This window comes from Pseudophryne corroboree, unplaced genomic scaffold (genome assembly GCF_028390025.1).
Source record: "Pseudophryne corroboree isolate aPseCor3 unplaced genomic scaffold, aPseCor3.hap2 scaffold_611, whole genome shotgun sequence".
NCBI lineage: Eukaryota > Metazoa > Chordata > Amphibia > Anura > Myobatrachidae > Pseudophryne > Pseudophryne corroboree.
In genome coordinates this window covers 254,187-281,731 of record NW_026970207.1, presented here as the reverse complement: position 1 = coordinate 281,731, position 27,545 = coordinate 254,187, and the positions used below count along the sequence as shown (strand labels likewise).

General features: G+C 43.6%; 16 non-coding genes and 2 pseudogenes across 16 annotated transcripts; 2 read left to right on the top strand and 16 right to left on the bottom strand.

Moving 5' to 3' along the window:
- Positions 1-4,381: 4,381 nt before the first annotated feature.
- On the bottom strand, positions 4,382-4,455 carry TRNAN-AUU (transfer RNA asparagine (anticodon AUU)). Its single transcript has one exon. It is a non-coding gene; the product is annotated as a tRNA-Asn (tRNA).
- Positions 4,456-7,883: 3,428 nt separating this feature from the next.
- Positions 7,884-7,957, bottom strand: TRNAN-AUU (transfer RNA asparagine (anticodon AUU)). The gene has a single exon. It is a non-coding gene; the product is annotated as a tRNA-Asn (tRNA).
- A 5,259-nt stretch (positions 7,958-13,216) lies between these two features.
- Positions 13,217-13,380, top strand: LOC135035783 (U1 spliceosomal RNA). The gene has a single exon (XR_010230745.1). It is a non-coding gene; the product is annotated as a U1 spliceosomal RNA (small nuclear RNA).
- A 152-nt stretch (positions 13,381-13,532) lies between these two features.
- Positions 13,533-13,674, top strand: LOC135035738 (U1 spliceosomal RNA; annotated as a pseudogene).
- Positions 13,675-16,286: 2,612 nt separating this feature from the next.
- Positions 16,287-16,428, bottom strand: LOC135035733 (U1 spliceosomal RNA; annotated as a pseudogene).
- A 152-nt stretch (positions 16,429-16,580) lies between these two features.
- Positions 16,581-16,744, bottom strand: LOC135035732 (U1 spliceosomal RNA). Its single transcript, XR_010230703.1, has one exon. It is a non-coding gene; the product is annotated as a U1 spliceosomal RNA (small nuclear RNA).
- Positions 16,745-17,406: 662 nt separating this feature from the next.
- LOC135035712 (U1 spliceosomal RNA) lies at positions 17,407-17,569 on the bottom strand. Its single transcript, XR_010230686.1, has one exon. It is a non-coding gene; the product is annotated as a U1 spliceosomal RNA (small nuclear RNA).
- Positions 17,570-17,721: 152 nt separating this feature from the next.
- LOC135035756 (U1 spliceosomal RNA) lies at positions 17,722-17,885 on the bottom strand. The gene has a single exon (XR_010230719.1). It is a non-coding gene; the product is annotated as a U1 spliceosomal RNA (small nuclear RNA).
- Positions 17,886-18,556: 671 nt separating this feature from the next.
- Positions 18,557-18,719, bottom strand: LOC135035705 (U1 spliceosomal RNA). The gene has a single exon (XR_010230679.1). It is a non-coding gene; the product is annotated as a U1 spliceosomal RNA (small nuclear RNA).
- A 152-nt stretch (positions 18,720-18,871) lies between these two features.
- Positions 18,872-19,035, bottom strand: LOC135035777 (U1 spliceosomal RNA). The gene has a single exon (XR_010230739.1). It is a non-coding gene; the product is annotated as a U1 spliceosomal RNA (small nuclear RNA).
- A 671-nt stretch (positions 19,036-19,706) lies between these two features.
- Positions 19,707-19,869, bottom strand: LOC135035726 (U1 spliceosomal RNA). Its single transcript, XR_010230700.1, has one exon. It is a non-coding gene; the product is annotated as a U1 spliceosomal RNA (small nuclear RNA).
- Positions 19,870-20,021: 152 nt separating this feature from the next.
- Positions 20,022-20,185, bottom strand: LOC135035750 (U1 spliceosomal RNA). Its single transcript, XR_010230713.1, has one exon. It is a non-coding gene; the product is annotated as a U1 spliceosomal RNA (small nuclear RNA).
- A 671-nt stretch (positions 20,186-20,856) lies between these two features.
- On the bottom strand, positions 20,857-21,019 carry LOC135035789 (U1 spliceosomal RNA). Its single transcript, XR_010230751.1, has one exon. It is a non-coding gene; the product is annotated as a U1 spliceosomal RNA (small nuclear RNA).
- Positions 21,020-21,171: 152 nt separating this feature from the next.
- LOC135035762 (U1 spliceosomal RNA) lies at positions 21,172-21,335 on the bottom strand. Its single transcript, XR_010230725.1, has one exon. It is a non-coding gene; the product is annotated as a U1 spliceosomal RNA (small nuclear RNA).
- Positions 21,336-22,006: 671 nt separating this feature from the next.
- LOC135035744 (U1 spliceosomal RNA) lies at positions 22,007-22,169 on the bottom strand. The gene has a single exon (XR_010230708.1). It is a non-coding gene; the product is annotated as a U1 spliceosomal RNA (small nuclear RNA).
- A 152-nt stretch (positions 22,170-22,321) lies between these two features.
- LOC135035770 (U1 spliceosomal RNA) lies at positions 22,322-22,485 on the bottom strand. The gene has a single exon (XR_010230732.1). It is a non-coding gene; the product is annotated as a U1 spliceosomal RNA (small nuclear RNA).
- A 672-nt stretch (positions 22,486-23,157) lies between these two features.
- LOC135035719 (U1 spliceosomal RNA) lies at positions 23,158-23,320 on the bottom strand. Its single transcript, XR_010230693.1, has one exon. It is a non-coding gene; the product is annotated as a U1 spliceosomal RNA (small nuclear RNA).
- A 152-nt stretch (positions 23,321-23,472) lies between these two features.
- On the bottom strand, positions 23,473-23,636 carry LOC135035764 (U1 spliceosomal RNA). Its single transcript, XR_010230727.1, has one exon. It is a non-coding gene; the product is annotated as a U1 spliceosomal RNA (small nuclear RNA).
- Positions 23,637-27,545: the final 3,909 nt, after the last annotated feature.

The window sequence follows — 27,545 nt, the reverse complement described above, 5'->3', positions numbered from 1 at the left end:
ACCCAGAGGTAGGCAGATTGAAACTATCCTCTGCTATATGCATTTTTTTGTTTGTTAATTAAAGTAATCCAAAACTGGGATTGATATTTTGGCTCTTTTATTTTTACTTAAAGTACAATAACTTTTACCATTTTAATTTGTTTTAATAGTATATTGACAGTATTGTTTTCTTTCAAAAATCCACTTAATTTTCTTTACCCTATTATTAAAATGGTAATTGACAAAAACAAACTACATTGTCACCAGAAGAGCAATACAAAATGTACAAGTGATATATTAAAATCATCTTTCCAGCTTGAATTTCAATGATGCATTGGGGCAACGATTTTGTGAGAAACATCTTCACCCTTAAATAAAGATTTTCTTAATTCCTTACCTGTGTGCTAATTAGATATCACCTTGTTTTCACATTAAACAGACTTCCACATGAGAAAGCAGCAAGGATGCAGTGGCGTTAATGTTTCCTGGTGTCAACCTGTATTATTTCAGTAGACATTGAAATGAGGATGCATCTTGCTGCCTTTCCAATGAAGCAAGTTTAATTTAGTAATAGGTGAAAAACCATCCTTACAAAGGTGTTAATCAGAGACTTGGCTTTGTGGACACTTTTCAGAGAACAAATTTGTTAGCATAAAAATAAAGCCAGAAAATAAAGAGCTGTTTAATCACTCAATTGGATTTTTCTGCCAGCATATTTTTTTTCTCTGCAACCCACTGCTAAATTGTGCTTCCTAGCTGTTTTTATAAAATCACTGAATCAAATCTAACTCTGATTACATCAGAGAAGGCCAGGTACCCTACACCATAACAGGGGGTTTGAAATTTTGACTTGTCTACTTAAAGATCACCAAAATCTGATAACAAGGTCAATTAGGTCTCTGGGTGGGATTGAACCACCAACCTTTTGGTTAGTAGCCGTACATACTAACTGATTGCGCCACAGAGACACTTTCTGAAAGTACATACTGACAAATGCTAATAAGCATTCATCTAAAACGTTTCCTAGAAAAACTTAAAAAAGTCAATAATCTAGAGAGTTTTTGTAAGATGTTTCTTCTATCAACCAACGAAGAAACACATTGGTACTTTCCCATGATGAGTGAGTGCTTCAGGATCTCTTGCACTTATATGTGCAGCAGAGTACAGCAAAGGAAGCATGCTGGGCCCATAACCCAGAGGTAGGCAGATTGAAACTATCCTCTGCTATATGCATTTTTTTGTTTGTTAATTAAAGTAATCCAAAACTGGGATTGATATTTTGGCTCTTTTATTTTTACTTAAAGTACAATAACTTTTACCATTTTAATTTGTTTTAATAGTATATTGACAGTATTGTTTTCTTTCAAAAATCCACTTAATTTTCTTTACCCTATTATTAAAATGGTAATTGACAAAAACAAACTACATTGTCACCAGAAGAGCAATACAAAATGTACAAGTGATATATTAAAATCATATTTCCAGCTTGAATTTCAATGATGCATTGGGGCAACGATTTTGTGAGAAACATCTTCACCCTTAAATAAAGATTTTCTTAATTCCTTACCTGTGTGCTAATTAGATATCACCTTGTTTTCATATTAAACAGACTTCCACATGAGAAAGCAGCAAGGATGCAGTGGCGTTAATGTTTCCTGGTGTCAACTTGTATTATTTCAGTAGACATTGAAATGAGGATGCATCTTGCTGCCTTTCCAATGAAGCAAGTTTAATTTAGTAATAGGTGAAAAACCATCCTTACAAAGGTGTTAATCAGAGACTTGGCTTTGTGGACACTTTTCAGAGAACAAATTTGTTAGCATAAAAATAAAGCCAGAAAATGAAGAGCTGTTTAATCACTCAATTGGATTTTTCTGCCAGCATATTTTTTTTCTCTGCAACCCACTGCTAAATTGTGCTTCCTAGCTGTTTTTTATAAAATCACTGAATCAAATCTAACTCTGATTACATCAGAGAAGGCCAGGTACCCTACACCATAAGAGGGGGCTTGAAATTTTGACTTGTCTACTTAAATATCACCAAAATCTGATCACAAGGTCAATTACGTCCCTGGGTAGGATTTAACCACCAACCTTTTGGTTAATAGCCGTACACACTAACCAATTGCGCCACAGAGACACTTTGCAAAAAGTACATACTGACAAAGGCTAATAAGCATTCATCTAGAACGTTTCCTAGAAAAACTTTAAAAAGTCAATAATCTGGAGAGTTTTTGTAAGATGTTTCTTCCATCAACCAACGAAGAAACACATTGGTACTTTCCCATGATGAGTGAGTGCTTCAGGATCTCTTGCACTTACATGTGCAGCAGAGTACAGCAACGGAAGCATGCTGGGCCCATAACCCAGAGGTAGGCAGATTGAAACTATCCTCTGCTATATGCAATTTTTTTTGTTAATTAAAGTAATTCAAAACTGGGATTGATATTTTGGCTCTTTTATTTTTACTTAAAGTACAATAACTTTTACCATTTTAATTTGTTTTAATAGTATATTGACAGTATTGTTTTCTTTCAAAAATCCACTTAATTTTCTTTACCCTATTATTAAAATGGTAATTGACAAAAACAAACTACATTGTCACCAGAAGAGCAATACAAAATGTACAAGTGATATATTAAAATCATCTTTCCAGCTTGAATTTCAATGATGCATTGGGGCAACGATTTTGTGAGAAACATCTTCACCCTTAAATAAAGATTTTCTTAATTCCTTACCTGTGTGCTAATTAGATATCACCTTGTTTTCGCATTAAACAGACTTCAACATGAGAAAGCAGCAAGGATGCAGTGGCGTTAATGTTTCCTGGTGTCAACCTGTATTATTTCAGTAGACATTGAAATGAGGATGCATCTTGCTGCCTTTCCAATGAAACAAGTTTAATTTAGTAATAGGTGAAAAACCATCCTTACAAAGGTGTTAATCAGAGACTTGGCTTTGTGGACACTTTTCAGAGAACAAATTTGTTAGCATAAAAATAAAGCCAGAAAATGAAGAGCTGTTTAATCACTCAATTGGATTTTTCTGCCAGCATATTTTTTTTCTCTGCAACCCACTGCTAAATTGTGCTTCCTAGCTGTTTTTATAAAATCACTGAATCAAATCTAACTCTGATTACATCAGGGAAGGCCAGGTACCCACACCATAACAGGGGGTTTGAAATTTTGACTTGTCGACTTAAATATCACCAAAATCTGATCACAAGGTCAATTACGTCCCTGGGTGGGATTGAACCACCAACCTTTTGGTTAATAGCCGAACACACTAACCGATTGCGCCACAGAGACACTTTGCAAAAAGTACATACTGACAAAGGCTAATAAGCATTCATCTAGAACTTTTCCTAGAAAAACTTTAAAAAGTCAATAATCTGGAGAGTTTTTGTAAAATGTTTCTTCCATCAACCAACGAAGAAACACATTGGTACTTTCCCATGATGAGTGAGTGCTTCAGGATCTCTTGCACTTACATGTGCAGCAGAGTACAGCAACGGAAGCATGCTGGGCCCATAACCCAGAGGTAGGCAGATTGAAACTATCCTCTGCTATATGCAATTTTTTTTTGTTAATTAAAGTAATTCAAAACTGGGATTGATATTTTGGCTCTTTTATTTTTACTTAAAGTACAATAACTTTTACCATTTTAATTTGTTTTAATAGTATATTGACAGTATTGTTTTCTTTCAAAAATCCACTTAATTTTCTTTACCCTATTATTAAAATGGTAATTGACAAAAACAAACTACATTGTCACCAGAAGAGCAATACAAAATGTACAAGTGATATATTAAAATCATCTTTCCAGCTTGAATTTCAATGATGCATTGGGGCAACGATTTTGTGAGAAACATCTTCACCCTTAAATAAAGATTTTCTTAATTCCTTACCTGTGTGCTAATTAGATATCACCTTGTTTTCGCATTAAACAGACTTCAACATGAGAAAGCAGCAAGGATGCAGTGGCGTTAATGTTTCCTGGTGTCAACCTGTATTATTTCAGTAGACATTGAAATGAGGATGCATCTTGCTGCCTTTCCAATGAAACAAGTTTAATTTAGTAATAGGTGAAAAACCATCCTTACAAAGGTGTTAATCAGAGACTTGGCTTTGTGGACACTTTTCAGAGAACAAATTTGTTAGCATAAAAATAAAGCCAGAAAATGAAGAGCTGTTTAATCACTCAATTGGATTTTTCTGCCAGCATATTTTTTTTCTCTGCAACCCACTGCTAAATTGTGCTTCCTAGCTGTTTTTATAAAATCACTGAATCAAATCTAACTCTGATTACATCAGGGAAGGCCAGGTACCCACACCATAACAGGGGGTTTGAAATTTTGACTTGTCGACTTAAATATCACCAAAATCTGATCACAAGGTCAATTACGTCCCTGGGTGGGATTGAACCACCAACCTTTTGGTTAATAGCCAAACACACTAACCGATTGCGCCACAGAGACACTTTGCAAAAAGTACATACTGACAAAGGCTAATAAGCATTCATCTAGAACGTTTCCTAGAAAAACTTAAAAAAGTCAATAATCTGGAGAGTTTTTGTAAAATGTTTCTTCCATCAACCAACGAAGAAACACATTGGTACTTTCCCATGATGAGTGAGTGCTTCAGGATCTCTTGCACTTACATGTGCAGCAGAGTACTGCAATGGAAGCATGCTGGGCCGATAACCCAGAGGTAGGCAGATAGAAACTATCCTCTGCTATATGCATTTTTTTTTAATTAAAGTAATCCAAAATTGGGATTGATATTTTAGCTCTTTTATTTTTACTTAAAGTACAATAACTTTTACCATTTTAATTTGTTTAATAGTATATTGACAGTATTGTTTTCTTTCAAAAATCCACTTAATTTTCTTTACCCTATTATTAAAATGGTAATTGACAAAAACAAACTACATTGTCACCAGAAGAGCAATACAAAATGTACAAGTGATATATTAAAATCATCTTTCCAGGTTGAATTTCAATGATGCATTGGGGCAACGATTTTGTGAGAAACATCTTCACCCTTAAATAAAGATTTTCTTAATTCCTTACCTGTGTGCTAATTAGATATCACCTTGTTTTCACATTAAACAGACTTCCACATGAGAAAGCAGCAAGGATGCAGTGGCGTTAATGTTTCCTGGTGTCAACCTGTATTATTTCAGTAGACATTGAAATGAGGATGCATCTTGCTGCCTTTCCAATGAAGCAAGTTTAATTTAGTAATGGGTGAAAAACCATCCTTACAAAGGTGTTAATCAGAGACTTGGCTTTGTGGACACTTTTCAGAGAACAAATTTGTTAGCATAAAAATAAAGCCAGAAAATGAAGAGCTGTTTAATCACTCAATTGGATTTTTCTGCCAGCATATTTTTTTTCTCTGCAACCCACTGCTAAATTGTGCTTCCTAGCTGTTTTTATAAAATCACGGAATCAGATCTAACTCTGATTACATCAGGGAAGGCCAGCTACCCACACCATAACAGGGGGTTTGAAATTTTGACTTGTCGACTTAAATATCACCAAAATCTGATCACAAGGTCAATTACGTCCCTGGGTGGGATTGAACTACCAACCTTTTGGTTAATAGCCGAACACACTAACCGATTGCGCCACAGATACACTTTGCAAAAAGTACGTACTGACAAAGGCTAATAAGCATTCATCTAGAACGTTTCCTAGAAAAACTTTAAAAAGTCAATAATCTGGAGAGTTTTTGTAAGATGTTTCTTCCATCAACCAACGAAGAAACACATTGGTACTTTCCCATGATGAGTGAGTGCTTCAGGATCTCTTGCACTTACATGTGCAGCAGAGTACTGCAATGGAAGCATGCTGGGCCCATAACCCAGAGGTAGGTAGATTGAAACTATCCTTTGCTATATGCATTTTTTTTGTTAATTAAAGTAATCCAAAACTGGGATTGATATTTTTGCTCTTTTATTTTTACTTAAAGTACAATAACTTTTACAATTTTAATTTGTTTTAATAGTATATTGACAGTATTGTTTTATTTCAAAAATCCACTTAATTTTCTTTACCCTATTATTAAAATGGTAATTGACAAAAACAAACTACATTGTCACCAGAAGAGCAATACAAAATGTACAAGTGATATATTAAAATCATCTTTCCAGGTTGAATTTCAATGATGCATTGGGGCAACGATTTTGTGAGAAACATCTTCACCCTTAAATAAAGATTTTCTTAATTCCTTACCTGTGTGCTAATTAGATATCACCTTGTTTTCACATTAAACAGACTTCCACATGAGAAAGCAGCAAGGATGCAGTGGCGTTAATGTTTCCTGGTGTCAACCTGTATTATTTCAGTAGACATTGAAATGAGGATGCATCTTGCTGCCTTTCCAATGAAGCAAGTTTAATTTAGTAATAGGTGAAAAACCATCCTTACAAAGGTGTTAATCAGAGACTTGGCTTTGTGGACACTTTTCAGAGAACAAATTTGTTAGCATAAAAATAAAGCCAGAAAATGAAGAGCTGTTTAATCACTCAATTGGATTTTTCTGCCAGCATATTTTTTTTCTCTGCAACCCACTGCTAAATTGTGCTTCCTAGCTGTTTTTATAAAATCACTGAATCAAATCTAACTCTGATTACATCAGGGAAGGCCAGGTACCCACACCATAACAGGGGGTTTGAAATTTTGACTTGTCGACTTAAATATCACCAAAATCTGATCACAAGGTCAATTACGTCCCTTGGTGGGATTGAAACACCAACCTTTTGGTTAATAGCCGAACACACTAACCGATTGCGCCACAGAGACACTTTGCAAAAAGTACATACTGACAAAGGCTAATAAGCATTCATCTAGAACGTTTCCTAGAAAAACTTAAAAAAGTCAATAATCTGGAGAGTTTTTGTAAGATGTTTCTTTCATCAACCAACGAAGAAACACATTGGTACTTTCCCATGATGAGTGAGTGCTTCAGGATCTCTTGCACTTACATGTGCAGCAGAGTACTGCAATGGAAGCATGCTGGGCCGATAACCCAGAGGTAGGCAGATTGAAACTATCCTCTGCTATATGCATTTTTTTTTAATTAAAGTAATCCAAAATTGGGATTGATATTTTAGCTCTTTTATTTTTACTTAAAGTACAATAACTTTTACCATTTTAATTTGTTTAATAGTATATTGACAGTATTGTTTTCTTTCAAAAATCCACTTAATTTTCTTTACCCTATTATTAAAATGGTAATTGACAAAAACAAACTACATTGTCACCAGAAGAGCAATACAAAATGTACAAGTGATATATTAAAATCATCTTTCCAGCTTGAATTTCTATGATGCATTGGGGCAACGATTTTGTGAGAAACATCTTCACCCTTAAATAAAGATTTTCTTAATTCCTTACCTGTGTGCTAATTAGATATCACCTTGTTTTCACATTAAACAGACTTCCACATGAGAAAGCAGCAAGGATGCAGTGGCGTTAATGTTTCCTGGTGTCAACCTGTATTATTTCAGTAGATATTGAAATGACGATGCATCTTGCTGCCTTTCCAATGAAGCAAGTTTAATTTAGTAATAGGTGAAAAACCATCCCTACAAAGGTGTTAATCAGATACTTGGCTTTGTGGACACTTTTCAGAGAACAAATTTGTTAGCTTAAAAATAAAGCCAGAAAATGAAGAGCTGTTTAATCACTCAATTGGATTTTTTTGCCAGCATATTTCTTTTTCTCTGCAACCCACTGCTAAATTGTGCTTCCTAGCTGTTTTTTTTTTATAAAATCACTTAATCAAATCTAACTCTGATTACATCAGAGAAGGCCAGGTACCCTACACCATAAGAGGGGGTTTGAAATTTTGACTTGTCTACTTAAAGATCACCAAAATCTGATAACAAGGTAAATTACGTCCCTGGGTGGGATTGAACCACCAACCTTTTGGTTAATAACCAAACACGCTAACTGATTGCGCCACAGAGACACTTTGCAAACGTATGTTCTGACAAACGCTAATAAGCATTCATCTAGAACGTTTCCTAGAAAAACTTTAAAAGTCAATAATCTGGAGAGTTTTTGTAAGATGTTTCTTCCATCAATCAACGAAGAAACACATTGGTACTTTCCCATGATGAGTGAGTGCTTCAGGATTTCTTGCACTTACATGTGCAGCAGAGTACTGCAATGAAAGCATTCTGGGCCCATAACCCAGAGGTAGGCAGATTGAAACTATCCTCTGCTATATGCATACTATATTATTGCATACTATGCAATAATGTTTCAATTTGCATTACCCAGCAGAATTAGCTTTGCATATATAGATATAGTGCAGCAGAATATATTGGTGGTTGTAGTCAATTGTAATTACCTGTAGGTGACAAGAAGAGAAGAAACGTAAATTCACAATCGACATCAGCTGAAGATAAATTGATACTGATTGAACGCTGCTGTTATGTGTCAATTTTATCACGCTTTGATAAAAATGCACGCTTAGATCAATAAATGCACAGCCAAATGGCTTTGCACAGCCTACACCATTGGACTTAAGTAGAAGACTATTACAAGTGAAACCAATAATTGAAATCTGTAACCACCCCCCACCCCCTCAAATGCCAGGCAATAAATTACCTTAAAAACAACAACCAGGCATTCCACAAAGATTAAACTGGGTCTATATCATTCAAAACTTTAAAAAAGTACTTCAAAATCACATACTATGCAATAATGTTTCAATTTGCATTACCCAGCAGAATTAGCATTGCATATATAGATATAGTGCAGCAGAATATAATGGTGGTTGTAGTCAATTGTAATTACTCAGCAGAATTAGCTTTGCATATATAGATATAGTGCAGCAGAATATATTGGTGGTTGTAGTCAATTGTAATTACCCAGCAGAATTAGCTTGCATATATAGATATAGTGCAGCAGAATATATTGGTGGTTGTATTCAATTGTAATTACCCAGCAGAATTAGCTTTGCATATATATAGTGCAGCAGAATATATTGGTGGTTGTAGTCAATTGTAATTACCCAGCAGCAGCTCTACTGCACTCAACATCACCAGTGCTCACAATATATATAATGCTATATACTATGCCATAGTGGTGCTTACTATATAACACCTCCTACTGCGTTCCCCCTGGCAATGAGCATGACACCCAGAGAGTGAAACCCCTGGCAATGAGCATGACACCCAGCACGTGAAACTCTTGGCATTGAGCAGTTTTTGTAAAAGTAATTAGAAGCTTTACTGTAGGGCATAGTGTATCACAGATATTGTGGTGAGTGACATAATATGTTCCAAAGGGCATTAATGTGTGGGGCTTAACATGGTGGAAATGACTGTACTTTTTTCCCTGTGGTGGCCGAGGTCTGTTGGTGCAGGGTCAAGAACTGGGGTGTAAGGTAGTCTTTGCCTGAAAGGCTACGCCCATTTTATGGAGACCATACCCATTTTTGCGAGGTCACGCCCCCCCATCCCGTCCGGAGCGCTCATGCAAATATAGTTTTTTTTATATATATATATGGGGGAGGGGCACAATTTTTAATGCCAATGGTGGCGGGGGGCACGCATTTTTAAATCTCGCATTTGAAGCCAAATTGTTTAGAAACACCCCTGCAAGAAAATATCTGCAAATCCAATGTTACCATAAGTGTGGCATATACCTGCGCTTGCTCGCGGGGTGAGAACATCTCCCTAATTTAATTCAGCGATATGAATAGAGGTTGTGCAGCAGCCACAGAAAGGGTTAATCTCTGCAGCTTGTCACTAAATTACATTGTGGCAATTTTAGCTGGGAGCTGCAATAATTACTCTAATACATAACACAACCAACACTTCTATATTCACACAATATACTGCATGGTGAATATAGAAGTGGTGCTTGCTAAACAGCACCTCCTACTGCATTCCACATCACCGCTGGTCACACTCATATCAGGCCCATAATGCTGTATACTATGCCATAGTGGTGCTTACTATATAACACCAGGTGCTGTGCAGTGGTCAAAACACACTAACTGGTCCCATGCTGTTGTTGAACTAAAGGCCTATACACACGATGAGATTCGGTCTATGCTAATAGGTTTAAAAAGGTTACATAAAAGCTACTTTGGGGTATATGCAATTCACGGCGAATCGCGGCAAATTATGGCCGTTTTTAAATTCGACACAATTCGACATGTGAATTCCGGCAGGTGGCTGCCGGAATTCACCATATTCAATGAAAAACGGATTCGACAGTCCCGCGGGCGAAAAACGGACAATTTGACGTATTTTGCCGCGAATTAAAAAAACGGGAAAAAACGGAAAAAACACGGAAAAAAAAATGGCGTGGGGTCCCCCCTCCAAAGCATAACCAGCCTCGGGCTCTTCGAGCTGGTCCTGGTTCCAAAAATGCGGGGGGAAAATTGGGCAGGGATCCCCCGTATTTTTAAAACCAGCACCGGGCTCTGCGCCTGGTGCTGGTGCAAAAAATACGGGGGACAAAAAGAGTAGGGGTCCCCCGTATTTTTTACACCAGCATCGGGCTCCACTAGCTGGACAGATAATGCCACAGCCGGGGGTCACTTTTATGCAGTGCCCTGCGGCCGTGGCATTAAATATCCAACTAGTCACCCCTGGCCGGGGTACCCTGGGGGAGTGGGGACCCCTTCAATCAAGGGGTCCCCAGCCACCCAAGGGCAAGGGGTGAAGCCCGAGGCTGTCCCCCCCATCCAATGGCTGCGGATGGGAGGCTGATAGCCTAGAGTAAAATGACAAGAATATTGTTTTTTCCAGAAGAACTACAAGTCCCAGCAAGCCTCCCCCGCATACTGGTACTTGGAGAACCACAAGTACCAGCATGCGGGAGAAAAACGGGCCCGCTGGTACCTGTAGTTCTACTGGGGAAAAAATACCCAAATAAAAACAGGACACAGACACCGTGACAGTAAAACTTTATTACACACTGCCGACACATTCATACTTACCTATGTTGACACGCCGACTGCCACGGTCTCCGACGATCCGAGGGTACCTGTGAAAAAAATTATACTCACCTTCCAGCGTCCAGAGGTACATCCACGTCCAGAGATACATCCACGTACTTGGCAAAAAAAGAAAACGGACACACGGACCACCGGACTGAAAGGGGTCCCATGCTGACACATGAGACCCCTTACCCCGAATGCCGGGACACCACGTGACTCCTGTCACTGAAGTCCCTTCAGCCAATCAGGAAGCGCTACTTCCGTGGCGCTCACCTGATTGGCTGTGCGCTGTCTGTGCTGTGACAGCGCATCGCACAGCTCCGTCCATTATATTCAATGGTGGGAACTTAGCGGCTAGCGGTGAGGTCACCCGCCGGTCAGCGGCTGACCGCGGGTAACCCCACCGCTGACGGCAAAGTTCCCACCATTGAAACTAATGGACCGAGCTGTGCGATGCGCTGTCACAGCACAGACAGCGCACAGCCAATCAGGTGAGCGCCACGGAAGTAGGCGGCGGCTTAGCGTGTGTAACTCTGCTAAATTCGCCTTGCGACCGATCAACTCGGAATGAGGGCCTATATTTCTTTATATAATGGACACCTCAGTTTCTATTCATTCATGTCCTGCCCCCTACTCTGTCAGACCCCTTCCCCTCTACTTTTCTGACCCCAAACGCCACTCATTCTTGTTGAGTGCTGGTGGGCCCATTCAGAATTTTGCTATGGGGACCACAAAGGTCTAGTTACGTCACTGGGCAGGGTTATAGAGGAGGCGGTGCAAGGCATCCTGGGAACAGTCAAAGCTTTAGCCTGTTGGTGCCTTGGATCAAGATCCAACTCTACACCCCTATGTTAGTGTAGTGCCTTTTGGGGTTAAGGTTTTACAGAAAGTTACAGGTTTTTTTAATTTAGTAAAATATGCCCCATTTTAAAGATAGGGCATTTAAATTTGTTGCACCTGTGCAGTACATAGCAGCCTGCAGGGCATGTACAGTGGCTTCATTTGGGTGCACATACATTGCCGGCTCCTGGTCGCAAACTGAAATTATTGTGTGTAAGTGTAATTAGCGGTGTTTATGTCATACAGGGGGGTGGGGGAGGTTTGTGGTTGGTGGGGGGCACGCTGTGTGATTATTATCCTGCATCTATACATACATGCGCTGACACCTGGACATACACTGATGTACCCACACCTAATATCCATACATACACACCCTGACACCTGGACATACACTAACATTCCCACACCTGCATCTATACATACACACGCTGACACCTGGACATACACCAACATACAAGCACCTGCATCTATATATACACGCGCTGACAAATGGACATACACCGACGTACCCACACTTGCATCTATACATACATGCACTGACATCTGGACATACAAGCACCTGCATCTATACATACACGCGCTGACATCTGAACCTACACTGACGTTCCCACACCTGCATCTATACATACACATTCTGACACCTGGACATACACAGACGTACCCTCACCTGTATCTATACATACACGCGTTGACACCTGGACGCACACCGACGTACACACACCTACATCTATATATGCATGGATGCAAATGTGGGTACGTTGTAGCATACCGCTGTGTTTCACCAACCATCACAGCGCTCTCCCCCTGTTTTCTTTCATTACTCACGTGAGTTACATATGAACTTTAACTGCAGTAAATAAGAGGCGTTGGTTACAACTGTTGCTGTTCATCCACAAGAAGGAATTTAATGTATCAATTACAATTGGAAAGTAACGATTTAATTACAACAGCTGTATCCAGGAGGATTTTTTGGACACTTTAATAGACATTCCGTTGTCATCAAGGGCAATATGAAATAGATACTGATTACATTTAGATATGGATAGTGGTGCCTATATATGTTGACTCCATTGTATTTTGTTGAATGTGGGTTTCTTCTGTCTATATATATTTTTTTTAAAATAAAGAGCTTGTATATTCTATTTTTTGCGCTCCCTTGATAACAAGTGTGATTATCTTTAAAATTTGGTTTATTATTGGTAGAACAGTACTAACTATGGGAGCAGCATTTTATAATATATGGTAAAAATTAATAGATGTATAAAGATTAAATAAGCAACAAATTGGTGAAATAGATAAGTTTTGATAGGAGCGCTGGGTTCTATATATATATATATATTGACATTTGGTTATATATATGTATAGACTTTATAAATTCTTGACAGAGATGTGCCTGAGCAGCAGCCCTCCCCAGCCCTATCTCAAATCATACTTATTTTGCATAGGAGATACCATGGTCATGAAGATTGTTCTCCCAGGGTGAGGTTCATTCATTGCATTCTGGGTATGCTGATCCCTGTGATTTCCCCAAATGTGGGAAACTGGACTGCATTATTTGTGGTAGTGAGGTACTGTGTTTGTGCTTTCCTCTGGTCAGCTCTGGTAAAAGTCAGATTTCTTTATCTCAGATCTTCCTCTAGCCTTGTTCTTCTTTCGAGAGTTCCCTTGTGCTGCCTCAGTTGGATCTCCTTCACTTGACAGGGGGGTGCCCGAGCAGCGACCCTCCCCAGCTCTAGCCCAACTCCTACTTACCTGCCAGGTGAGATACTATGATCATGAAGGTGCTTCTCCCAGGGCAAGGCTCACCCATTGCACTCTGGGTGTGCTGCTCCTGCGGTTTCCCCAAATGTTGGACACTTGACTGCATAATTTGTGTTTCCCCTGGTCGGCTCTCGTATAATATAGATCTCTTTGTCTCAGGTCTCTCTCCAGCCTAGTTTGCTGTCTGTTTCCACTTCTCTTTTCTTGAGCCACTCCCTTCTATGCCCTTGCTCACTATCCTGACTTCTCCAGTCTGCTTACTTTGTGCCTTCCAACGCACAATACAAACTACAGGTAGTGCTGCAGGGCCCACGCCCTTTTACTTGCCTTACAGAGCAGCTCTGGAGCTGTTACAGTGCCCAGCTGCTGCAAGAAATCAGCTTGAATGCTTCAGGGGCTGGGGCATAGCCAACATGAGCCCCACACCGAAGGAGGGTGGAGGTGTTTAATGTGAACTAGGGGTCATCCAAGCGCCGCAAAAGGCCGCCATGCCCTGCACGCCCCTTTTCTCTTTTCATATGCAGACGAGGGTTGACGCCAACTTTGACCCACTGCTTGGATGACATCACCATATGCAAATCCATCTGCTGCAGGCCTTCCCCCAGGAATGCTTGCACTAGTTGTTGCATTTGGTTTGTTGTTTGGGGGTGCTTCAGTATTAGGCAGCCTTCTGCCCTCCCATGTTCATCTGAAAATATGTGTTCTCCCTGCAGTTGTTGTCCCCAGATGAGAGTTTCCTTATGCTGCCTCAGTCGTTAACCGTGGCTGGATCTTATTGGCACTCGCGGTCGGGATATTCCTCCCTGCCGTGGGGTAGAGACCTCCTTTTGCTCGGTCTCAAATTGCTTTTTCCCCTTCACCGCTGTCTTTACATCAGACGTCCGCCGTGATGTAGCTCGTTCATGAATGGGCTTATATCTCAGCAATCAGAGTGTCTGGTAGTCACCTTCCTTACGCGTTTCTCCGCTGTTATCCAAGAGCGGTTTCGTCAGAGGATACATCAGCAGCCTAGCAGGCTCTTTTTAAAATGCACCGGACCAATAGCATTACTAATTAGTTGATTGGATATATACATGTACTAATTGGATGCATACATGTAATGACTCACATATGGAACAACTTTCTAATTGCAATTGCACATATAAAGGCATTTCATAATATAAAAATAAGCAACATGGTGATTAAAAATAATAATAAAATAAGCAACAAGGTGGTTTAAAAAATAACAGAAAATATATAATCTATATACAGATTAACCTCTAATCTTTCAATCAATACCTCATCTCTATAATCACATACACATAATTCAGAGACCCAGCACTAAGGATCCCCATTTACTTATATAAAACCTTTTAGGGTAACATAAATCCAACACACTACTAAAGCAGCTCTTGTGGCGCAGGGGAAACATCACCTGCACTCTATGCAGCGAGTCCCATGTTCGAATCCAACCCGCTCAGCTTAACATCCATATTATTTATTTACTTTTAATGGGATCATTCTATCAATTCATTTTTACCTTTAATTTTTGTTAATATTATTTCTATATTTCATTATTTTAACCCCTGGAATAATTACATTGCTGCTTAAACAACAAAAAGAATTGAAGAAAGAATAATTATTAAACAGACAATTTAAGGATTCGAAGATTTAAAGATTTAAAGATGTAAAAATTTAAAACAGGGAGGGGGGGGGGGGGAGGGAGGGGGGCCTTTTGGGAGAAGGAGGGAAAAAAAATAAAAAAATAAAAAATATATATATATATAGAACCAAGAGAAAGTGTAAAAAGAGGATGGAGGAAGAAATCTGATGTTCATCATTACTAGTGGATTTTACTAAAGAACTTTAAAGGAACACACACAACAGGATTATACAGTTTCATACTAAGAGGAATGCTGTTCCCAAAATAGCTACTTCTAATAATTTTGTTTATTTATTAAACATACAATAAATGGATATTCAATAAATAATATATTAGGTAAATCAATAGATAAAATCTTCAGAGACTGCCAATGTTGTTCAGTTCGATGCTCTCAATCAGACCATCAGGTGTAGGGGTACCCAAAGAAAAAATCCAAAATGCCTCCCTTGTCAAGTAAAGGAGATTCAACTGAGGCAGCACAAGGGAACTCTCATCTGGGGACAACAACTGCAGGGAGAACACATATTTTCAGATGAACATGGGAGGGCAGAAGGCTGCCTAATACTGAAGCACCCCCAAACAACAAACCAAATGCAACAACTAGTACAAGCATTCCTTGGGGAAGGTCTGCAGAAGATGGAATTGCATACGGTGATGTCATCCAAGCAGTGGGCCAAAGTTGGCTGGAACCCTTATCTGCATATGAAAAGAGAAAAGGGGTATGCAGGGCATGGCGGCCTTTTGCTGCGCTTGGATGACCCCTAGTTCGCATTAAACACCCCCACCCTCCTTCGGTGTGGGGCTCATGTTGGCCATGCCCCAGCCCCTGAAGCATTCAAGCTGATTTCTTGCAGCAGCTGGGCACTGTAACAGCTCCAGAGCTGCTCTGTAAGGCAACTAAAAGGGTGTGGGCCCTGCAGCACTACCTGTAGTTCGCATTGTGCGTTGGAAGGCACAAAGTAAGCAGACGGGAGAAGTCAGGGTAGTGCGCAAGGGCATAGAAGGGAGCGGCTCAAGAAAAGAGAAGTGGAAACAGTCAGCAAACTAGGCAGGAGAGAGACCTGAGACAAAGAGATCTGAATTATATGAGAGCCGACCAGGGGAAACACAAATTATGCAGTCAAGTTTCCCACATTTGGGGAATTCAAAGGGGCAGCACACCCAGAGTGCAATGGGTGAGCCTTGCCCTGGGAGAAGCACCTACATGATCATAGTATCTCACCTGGCAGGTAAGTAGGAGTTGGGCTAGAGCTGGGGAGGGTCGCTGCTCGGGCACCCCCCTGTCAAGTGAAGGAGATCCAACTGAGGCAGCACAAGGGAACTCTCGAAAGAAGAACAAGGCTAGAGGAAGATCTGAGACAAAGAAATCTGACTTTTACCAGAGCTGACCAGAGGAAAGCACAAACACAGTCCCCCACTACCACAAATAATGCAGTCGAGTTTCCCACATTTGGGGAAATCACAGGGGTCAGCATACCCAGAATGCAATGAATGAACCTCACCCTGGGAGAACAATCTTCATGACCATGGTATCTCCTATGCAAAATAAGTATGATTTGGGATAGGGCTGGGGAGGGCCGCTGCTCAGGCATATCTCTGTCAAGTAAAGGAGATTCAACTGAGGCAGCACAAGGGAACTCTCATCTGGGGACAACAACTGCAGGGAGAATACATATTTTCAAATGAACATGGGAGGGCAGAAGGCTGCCTAATACTGAAGCACCCCCAAACAACAAACCAAATGCAACAACTAGTACAAGCATTCCTGGGGGAAGGTCTGCAGAAGACGGATTTGCATACAGTGATGTCATCCAAGCAGTGGGCCAAAGTTGGCTGGAACCCTCATCTGCATATGAAAAGAGAAAAGGGGTATGCAGGGCATGGCGGCCTTTTGCGGCGCTTGGATGACCCTTAGTTCGCATTAAACACCCCCACCCTCCTTCGGTGTGGGGCTCATGTTGGCAATGCCCCAGCATTCAAGCTGATTTCTTGCAGCAGCTTGGCACTGTAACAGCTCCAGAGCTGCTCTGTAAGGCAAGTAACAGGTTGTGGGCCATGCAGCACTACCTGTAGTTTGCATTGTGCATTGGAAGGCACAAAGTAAGCAGACAGGAGAAGTCAGGATAGTGCACAAGGGTATAGAAGGGAGGGGCTCAAAAAAAAAGAAGTGGAAACAGACAGCAAACTAGGCTGGAGAGAGACCTTAGACAAAGAGATCTGAATTATATGAAAGCCGACCAGTGGAAACACAAATTATGCAGTCAAGTTTCCCACATTTGGGGAAATCACAGGGGCAGCACACCCAGAGTGCAATGGGTGAGCCTTGCCCTGGGAGAAGCACCTTCATGATCATAGTATCTCACCTGGCAGGTAAGTAGGAGTTGGGCTAGAGCTGGGGAGGGTCGCTGCTCGGGCACCCCCCTGTCAAGTGAAGGAGATCCAACTGAGGCAGCACAAGGGAACTCTCGAAAGAAGAACAAGGCTAGAGGAAGATCTGAGACAAAGAAATCTGACTTTTACCAGAGCTGACCAGAGGAAAGCACAAACACAGTCCCCCACTACCACAAATAATGCAGTCGAGTTTCCCACATTTGGGGAAATCACAGGGGTCAGCATACCCAGAATGCAATGAATGAACCTCACCCTGGGAGAACAATTTTCATGACCATGGTATCTCCTATGCAAAATAAGTATGATTTGGGATAGGGCTGGGGAGGGCCGCTGCTCAGGCACATCTCTGTCAAGTAAAGGAGATTCAACTGAGGCAACACAAGGGAACTCTCATCTGGGGACAACAACTGCAGGGAGAACACATATTTTCAAATGAACATGGGAGGGCAGAAGGCTGCCTAATACTGAAGCACCCCCAAACAACAAACCAAATGCAACAACTAGTACAAGCATTCCTGGGGGAAGGTCTGCAGAAGACGGATTTGCATACAGTGATGTCATCCAAGCAGTGGGCCAAAGTTGGCTGGAACCCTCATCTGCATATGAAAAGAGAAAAGGGGTATGCAGGGCATGGCGGCCTTTTGCGGCGCTTGGATGACCCTTAGTTCGCATTAAACACCCCCACCCTCCTTCGGTGTGGGGCTCATGTTGGCAATGCCCCAGCCCCTGAAGCATTCAAGCTGATTTCTTGCAGCATCTGGGCACTGTAACAGCTCCATAGCTGCTCTGTAAGGCAAGTTAAAGGGTGTGGGTCCTGCAGCACTACCTGTAGTTCGCATTGTGCATTGGAAGGCACAAAGTAAGCAGACGGGAGAAGTCAGGATAGTGCGCAAGGGCATAGAAGGGAGCGGCTCAAGAAAAGAGAAGTGGAAACAGACAGCAAACTAGGCTGGAGAGAGACCTGAGACAAAGAGATCTGAATTATACGAGAGCCGACCAGGGGAAACACAAATTATGCAGTCAAGTGTCCCACATTTGGGGAAATCGCAGGAGCAGCACACCCAGAGTGCAATGGGTGAGCCTTGCCCTGGGAGAAGCACCTTCATGATCATAGTATCTCACCTGGCAGGTAAGTAGGAGTTGGGCTATAGCTGGGGAGGGTCGCTGCTCAAGCACCCCTCTGTCAAGTGAAGGAGATCCAACTGAGGCAGCACAAGGGAACTCTCAAAAGAAGAATAAGGCTAGAGGAAGAAATGAGACAAAGAAATCTGACTTTTACCAGAGCTGACCAGAGGAAAGCACAAACACAGTCCCCCACTACTACAAATAATGCAGTCAAGTTTCCCACATTTGGGGAAATCACAGGGGTCAGCATACCCAGAATGCAATGAATGACCCTCACCCTGGGGGAACAATCTTCTTGACCATGGTATCTCCTATGCAAAATAAGTATGATTTGAGATAGGGCTAGGGAGGTCCGCTGCTCAGGCACATCTCTGTCAAGTAAAGGAGATTCAACTGAGGCAGCACAAGGGAACTCTCATCTGGGGACAACAACTGCAGGGAGAACACATATTTTCAGATGAACATGGGAGGGCAGAAGGCTGCCTAATACTGAAGCACCCCCAAACAACAAACCAAATGCAACAACTAGTGCAAGCATTCCTGGGGGAAGGCCTGCAGCAGATTGATTTGCATATGGTAATGCCATCCAAGCAGTGGGTCAAAGTTGGCTTCAACCCTCGTCTGCATATGAAAAGAGAAAAGGTGCGTGCAGGGCATGGCGGCCTTTTGCGGCGCTTGGATGACCCCTAGTTCGCATTAAACACCTCCACCCTCCTTCGGTGTGGGGCTCATGTTGGCTATGCCCCAGCCCCTGAAGCATTCAAGCTGATTTCTTGCAGCAGCTGGGCACTGTAACATCCCCAGAGCTGCTCTGTAAGGCAAGTAAAAGGGTGTGGGCCCTGCAGCACTACCTGTAGTTTGCATTGTGCATTGGAAAGCACAAAGTAAGCAGACGGGAGAAGTCAGGATAGTGCGCAAGGGCATAGAAGGGAGCGGCTCAAGAAAAGAGAAGTGGAAACAGACAGCAAACTAGGCTGGAGAGAGACCTGAGACAAAGAGATCTGAATTATACGAGAGCCGACCAGGGGAAACACAAATTATGCAGTCAAGTTTCCCACATTTGGGGAAATCGCAGGAGCAGCACACCCAGAGTGCAATGGGTGAGCCTTGCACTGGGAGTAGCAACTTCCTGATCATAGTATCTCACCTGGCAGGTAAGTAGGAGTTGGGCTAGAGCTGGGGAGGGTCGCTGCTCGGGCACCCCCCAGTCAAGTGAAGGAGATCCAACTGAGGCAGCACAAGGGAACTCTCGAAAGAAGAACAAGGCTAGAGGAAGATCTGAGACAAAGAAATCTGACTTTTACCAGAGCTGACCAGAGGAAAGCACAAACACAGTCCCCCACTATCACAAATAATGCAGTCGAGTTTCCCACATTTGGGGAAATCACAGGGGTCAGCATACCCAGAATGCAATGAATGAACCTCACCCTGGGAGAACAATCTTCATGACCATGGTATCTCCTATGCAAAATAAGTATGATTTGGGATAGGGCTGGGGAGGGCCGCTGCTCAGGCATATATCTGTCAAGTAAAGAAGATTCAACTGAGGCAGCACAAGGGAACTCTCATCTGGGGACAACAACTGCAGGGAGAACACATATTTTCAAATGAACATGGGAGGGCAGAAGGCTGCCTAATACTGAAGCACCCCCAAACAACAAACCAAATGCAACAACTAGTACAAGCATTCCTGGGGGAAGGTCTGCAGAAGACGGATTTGCATACAGTGATGTCATCCAAGCAGTGGGCCAAAGTTGGCTGGAACCCTCATCTGCATATGAAAAGAGAAAATTGGTATGCAGGGCATGGCGGCCTTTTGCTGCGCTTGGATGACCCTTAGTTCGCATTAAACACCCCCACCCTCCTTCGGTGTGGGGCTCATGTTGGCAATGCCCCAGCCCCTGAAGCATTCCAGCTGATTTCTTGCAGCAGCTGGGCACTGTAACAGCTCCAGAGCTGCTCTGTAAGGCAACTAAAAGGGTGTGGGCCCTGCAGCACTACCTGTAGTTCGCATTGTGCGTTGGAAGGCACAAAGTAAGCAGACGGGAGAAGTCAGGATAGTGCGCAAGGGCATAGAAGGGAGCGGCTCAAGAAAAGAGAAGTGGAAACAGACAGCAAACTAGGCTGGAGAGAGACCTGAGACAAAGAGATCTGAATTATACGAGAGCCGACCAGAGGAAACACAAATTATGCAGTCAAGTGTCCCACATTTGGGGAAATCGCAGGAGCAGCACACCCAGAGTGCAATGGGTGAGCCTTGCCCTGGGAGAAGCACCTTCCTGATCATAGTATCTCACCTGGCAGGTAAGTAGGAGTTGGGCTAGAGCTGGGGAGGGTCGCTGCTCGGGCACCCCCCTGTCAAGTGAAGGAGATCCAACTGAGGCAGCACAAGGGAACTCTCGAAAGAAGAACAAGGCTAGAGGAAGATCTGAGACAAAGAAATCTGACTTTTACCAGAGCTGACCAGAGGAAAGCACAAACACAGTCCCCCACTACCACAAATAATGCAGTCGAGTTTCCCACATTTGGGGAAATCACAGGGGTCAGCATACCCAGAATGCAATGAATGAACCTCACCCTGGGAGAACAATCTTCATGACCATGGTAACTCCTATGCAAAATAAGTATGATTTGGGATAGGGCTGGGGAGGGCCGCTGCTCAGGCATATCTCTGTCAAGTAAAGGAGATTCAACTGAGGCAGCACAAGGGAACTCTCATCTGGGGACAACAACTGCAGGGAGAACACATATTTTCAAATGAACATGGGAGGGCAGAAGGCTGCCTAATACTGAAGCACCCCCAAACAACAAACCAAATGCAACAACTAGTACAAGCATTCCTGGGGGAAGGTCTGCAGAAGACGGATTTGCATACAGTGATGTCATCCAAGCAGTGGGCCAAAGTTGGCTGGAACCCTCATCTGCATATGAAAAGAGAAAAGGGGTATGCAGGGCATGGCGGCCTTTTGTGGCGCTTGGATGACCCTTAGTTCGCATTAAACACCCCCACCCTCCTTCGGTGTGGGGCTCATGTTGGCAATGCCCCAGCCCCTGAAGCATTCAAGCTGATTTCTTGCAGCAGCTGGGCACTGTAACAGCTCCAGAGCTGCTCTGTAAGGCAAGTAAAAGGGTGTGGGTCCTGCAGCACTACCTGTAGTTCGCATTGTGCATTGGAAGGCACAAAGTAAGCAGACGGGAGAAGTCAGGATAGTGCGCAAGGGCATAGAAGGGAGCGGCTCAAGAAAAGAGAAGTGGAAACAGACAGCAAACTAGGCTGGAGAGAGACCTGAGACAAAGAGATCTGAATTATACGAGAGCCGACCAGGGGAAACACAAATTATGCAGTCAAGTGTCCCACATTTGGGGAAATCGCAGGAGCAGCACACCCAGAGTGCAATGGGTGAGCCTTGCCCTGGGAGAAGCAGCTTCATGATCATAGTATCTAACCTGGCAGGTAAGTAGGAGTTGGGCTATAGCTGGGGAGGGTCGCTGCTCAAGCACCCTTCTGTCAAGTGAAGGAGATCCAACTGAGGCAGCACAAGGGAACTCTCAAAAGAAGAATAAGGCTAGAGGAAGAAATGAGACAAAAAAATCTGACTTTTACCAGAGCTGACCAGAGGAAAGCACAAACACAGTCCCCCACTACTACAAATAATGCAGCCAAGTTTCCCACATTTGGGGAAATCACAGGGGTCAGCATACCCAGAATGCAATGAATGACCCTCACCCTGGGAGAACAATCTTCTTGACCATGGTATCTCCTATGCAAAATAAGTATGATTTGAGATAGGGCTGGGGAGGGCCGCTGCTCAGGCACATCTCTGTCAAGTAAAGGAGATTCAACTGAGGCAGCACAAGGGAACTCTCATCTGGGGACAACAACTGCAGGGAGAACACATATTTTCAGATGAACATGGGAGGGCAGAAGGCTGCCTAATACTGAAGCACCCCCAAACAACAAACCAAATGCAACAACTAGTGCAAGCATTCCTGGGGGAAGGCCTACAGCAGATGGATTTGCATATGGTGATGTCATCCAAGCAGTGGGCCGAAGTTGGCTGGAACCCTCATCTGCATATGAAAAGAGAAAAGGGGTATGCAGGGCATGGCGGCCTTTTGCAGCGCTTGGATGACCCTTAGTTCGCATTAAACACCCCCACCCTCCTTCGGTGTGGGGCTCATGTTGGCAATGCCCCAGCCCCTGAAGCATTCAAGCTGATTTCTCTGCAGCAGCTGGGCACTGTAACAGCTCCAGAGCTGCTCTGTGAGGCAGTTAAAAGGGTGAGGGCCCTGCAGCACTACCTGAAGTTTGCATTGTGTGTTGGAAGGCACAAAGTAAGCAGACGGGAGAAGTTAGGATAGTGCGCAAGGGCATAGAAGGGAGCGGCTCAAGAAAAGAGAAGTGGAAACAGACAGCAAACTAGGCTGGAGAGAGACCTGAGACAAAGAGATCTGAATTATACGAGAGCCGACCAGGGGAAACACAAATTATGCAGTCAAGTTTCCAACATTTGGGGAAATCACAGGGGCAGCACACCCAGAGTGCAATGGGTGAGCCTTGCCCTGGGAGAAGCACCTACATGATCATAGTATCTCACCTGGCAGGTAAGTAGGAGTTGGGCTAGAGCTGGGGAGGGTCGCTGCTCGGGTACCCCCCTGTCAAGTGAAGGAGATCCAACTGAGGCAGCACAAGGGAACTCTCGAAAGAGGAACAAGGCTAGAGGAAGATCTGAGACAAAGAAATCTGATTTTTACCAGAGTTGACCAGAAGAAAGCACAAACACTGTCCCCCACTACCACAAATAATGCAATTGAGTTTCCCACATTTGGGGAAATCACAGGGGTCAGCATACCCAGAATGCAATGAATGAACCTCACCCTGGGAGAACAATCTTCATGACCATGGTATCTCCTATGCAAAATAAGTATGATTTGGGATAGGGCTGGGGAGGGCCGCTGCTCAGGCACATCTCTGTCAAGTAAAGGAGATTCAACTGAGGCAGCACAAGGGAGGACATCTTGCCTCTGTAGAGCCAGTTTGTGCAAGGAGAGATTGATTGATTCTTTTTTGGTGGGGGCCCAAACCAACCAGTCATTTCAGTCAGTCGTGTGGCAGACCCTGTCGCTGAAATGATGGGTTCGTCAATGTTTTTCTTTTCAATCTAAGCACCAGCAGTTTTCTGTAAGCATCTGCTTCGCTATGATGATCAACACGTCACAAGGGAAAACACTCAGGGCTGGAGGCGTAGATCTTAGGACCAGCTGCTACAAGCATGGCAGAGGTGTCACTATCACTGGTGACACCCAGAGAGGCGGCGAGGGAGATTGTAATGCAGTGCGCGCAGATAAGCAGGGCAATGGTAAAAAGGAGGCATGGTCTCATAGGTAGGGGCGTGGCCTGAATCACCATTTTGTTGCTGCGGGTATCCCGGGGGTTGGGGGCTGCACCCGGGGACTAGTGTGTGAGTAGTGCTGGCTCCTGCACAGTGACAGAAACTGGGTGTTGCACGTAATGTCACAGTGAAACACCCATATTCTGTCACTGAAGAAGAGCCGGCACTTTGGTGTCACCCCCCTTGGCGGGTGACACTCGGGTGTGTGCCGCAACCCCGTTGTGATGCCACTGACCCATGGGAAGCTTTACGTGGCTTACCCATGTGTTAGTAGCCCCAAGCATCTTTTGTGTTAGTCCCTGAAGAAAAACTTCAAATATTGTTTATAATTTTGTAATCAATGGGCCTAATTCAGTAAGGATTGCACATTCTGCTAAGTAACAGAATTTGCAATCCTTTGGTTCGCATGCTGGGGCCACCCATCACAGGGCATGGCCACCCAGTATGCCGCCTCCCTTCTTGACCACGCTGAAATTGCAGTCTCAGTGCAGTTCAGCGTGATCATAAAAAATGGTTTAGCCTCCTGTTGGTGCAGACTGTACGTGTGCGCAGGAAGCCGCCACCATTTTTGTGATCGCAGCGGCTGCATGTGATGTCATGCAGCCGCTCTGACCACGCCTCCTGTTTCTCCGTTGAAGCCCTGCCCCCGCACCGCTCCATCTCCGACTTTGAAATGGAGTGTTGCTGACCCCCCCCCCCGCACCGATTGAAAGTCAGAGGCGATCGCATTATCTGCGGGGTGCCACAGAAAATGCAGGCGCATGCGTATGCTCTTAGCAATTTTTGCAGTTGGATTGCTTATTGCAGGCGGGTGGGCTCGGAATTCTTAGCCTTTTCCTCGCACCCCCAGTTGCGGGAGAATGTGAAGGAGGAGCTGTTGACGGGTCACGTTCCGCTTGACTTGACAATTTTCTCACCAGCAGGTCTTTGAACCTCTGCAGACTTGTGTCTGCCGGAAAGAGAGATACAATGTAGGTTTTAAATCTAGGATCGAGCACGGTGGCCAAAATGTAGTGCTCTGATTTCAACAGATTGAATCCTGGTTAAGCGAATTAAGGGCTCCATCCACAAGTTCCACATGCCTAGTGGAATCGCTCTGTTTTAGCTCCTCCTTCAATGTCTCCAGCTTCTTCTGCAAAAGCCTGATGAGGGGAATGACCTGACTAGGGCTGGCAGTGTCTGAACTGACTTCACGTGTGGCAAGTTCAAAGGGTTGCAGAACCTTGCACAACGTTGAAATCATTCTCCACTGCGCTTGAGTCAGGTGCATTCCCCCTCCTTTGCCTATATCGTGGGCAGATGTATAGGCTTGAATGGCCTTTTGCTGCTCCTCCATCCTCTGAAGCATATAGAGGGTTGAATTCCACCTCGTTACCACCTCTTGCTTCAGATGATGGCAGGGCAGGTTCAGGAATGTTTGGTGGTGCTCCAGTCTTCGGCATGCGGTGGCTGAATGCAGAAAGTGGCCCGCAATTCTTCGGGCCACCGACAGCATCTCTTGCACGCCCCTGTCGTTTTTTAAATAATTCTGCACCACAAAGTTCAATGTATGTGCAAAACATGGGACGTGCTGGAATTTGCCCAGATGTAATGCACGCACAATATTGGTGGCGTTGTCCGATGTCACAAATCCCCAGGAGAGTTCAATTGGGGTAAGCCATTTTGCGATGATGTTCCTCAGTTTCCGTAAGAGGTTGTCAGCTGTGTGCCTCTTATGGAAAGCGGTGATACAAAGCGTAGCCTGCCTAGGAACGAGTTGGCAATTGCGAGATGCTGCTACTGGTGCCGCCGCTGCTGTTCTTGCTGCGGGAGGCAATACATCTACCCAGTGGGCTGTCACAGTCATATAGTCCTGAGTCTGCCCTGCTCCATTTAACCACAGACAAGTGGACATTGGGTACAACTGCATTTTTTAGGACACTGGTGACTCTTTTTCTGAGGTCTGTGTACATTTTCGGTATCGCCTGCCTAGAGAAATGGAACCTAGAGGGTATTTGGTACCGGGGACACAGTACCTCAATCAAGTCTCTAGTTGCCTCTAAATTAACGATGGATACCGGAACCACGTTTCTCACCACCCAGACCTGAGTTATCCGCTTTGCAGCAGGATGACTGCTGTGATATTTCATCTTCCTCGCAAAGGACTGTTGGACAGTCAATTGCTTACTGGAAGTAGTACAAGTGGTCTTCCGACTTCCCCTCTGGGATGACGATCGACTCCCAGCAGCAACAACAGCAGCGCCAGCAGCAGTAGGCGTTACACTCAAGGATGCATCGGAGGAATCCCAGGCAGGAGAGGACTCGTCAGACTTGCCAGTGACATGGCCTGCAGGACTATTGGCTCTCCTGTCTAAGGAGGAAATTGACACTGAGGGAGTTGGTGGTGTGGTTTGCAGGAGCTTGGTTACAAGAGGAAGGTGGTCAGTGGACTGCTTCCGCTGTCATCCAAAGTTTTTGAACTTGTCACTGACTTATGATTAATGCGCTGCAGGTGACGTATAAGGGAGGATGTTCCGAGGTGGTTAACGTCCTTATCCCTACTTATTACAGCTTGACAAAGGCAACACACGGCTTGACACCTGTTGTCCGCATTTGTGTACAGGATGCATACCTTCATGTCCCCATTTATCCACCTCATCAGGCGTACCTCAGATTTGCGGTACAGGACTGTCATTGCCAATTTCAGACGTTGCTGTTTGGTCTCTCCATGGCCCTGAGAATTTTCACCAAGGTAATGACGGAAATGATGGTGCTCCTGTGCAAGCAAGGTGTCACAATTATCCCGTACTTGGGCGATCTCATAAAAGCGAGATCAAGAGAGCAGTTGCTGAACAGCGTATCACTTTCACTGAAAGTGTTACAGCAACACGGCTGGATTCTCAATATCCCGAAGTCGCAGTTGATTCCTACTACTCGTCTGTCTTTCTTGGGCATGATTCTGGACACGGACGAGAAGAGGGTTTATCTCCTGATAGAAAAGGCCCAGGAACACATGACTCTTGTCAGGAACCTATTGAAACCAAAACAGGTGTCAGTGCATCACTGCACTCGAGTCCTGGGAAAGATGGTGGCATCATACAAGGCCATTCCATTCGGCAGGATCCATGCGAGGACTTTCCAATGGGGGGTGGGATTGTATCTGCACACACACAATTGTATTATATCAGATTTGGAACTATATACAGCTCCAAAATAACCCCTATTGCATTCAAGTATTCACAATTATTTGTGGGGGTGCTATCGACTACAGCTAAGGTTAGTCAGCAAAAAGAAAAAGAGAAAAGGACTGTATTTGTCGATGCACAGGAAGAAGGGTGACCTGATTATCACAATCTTCTGGAGAATTATTAAAATTTAACTTTTATTAGTGTCAAATTAAAATAGTGTGAGATATTATAATACTCCAGATATTATAAATACTGACAAATGGTCATGTGAACATATG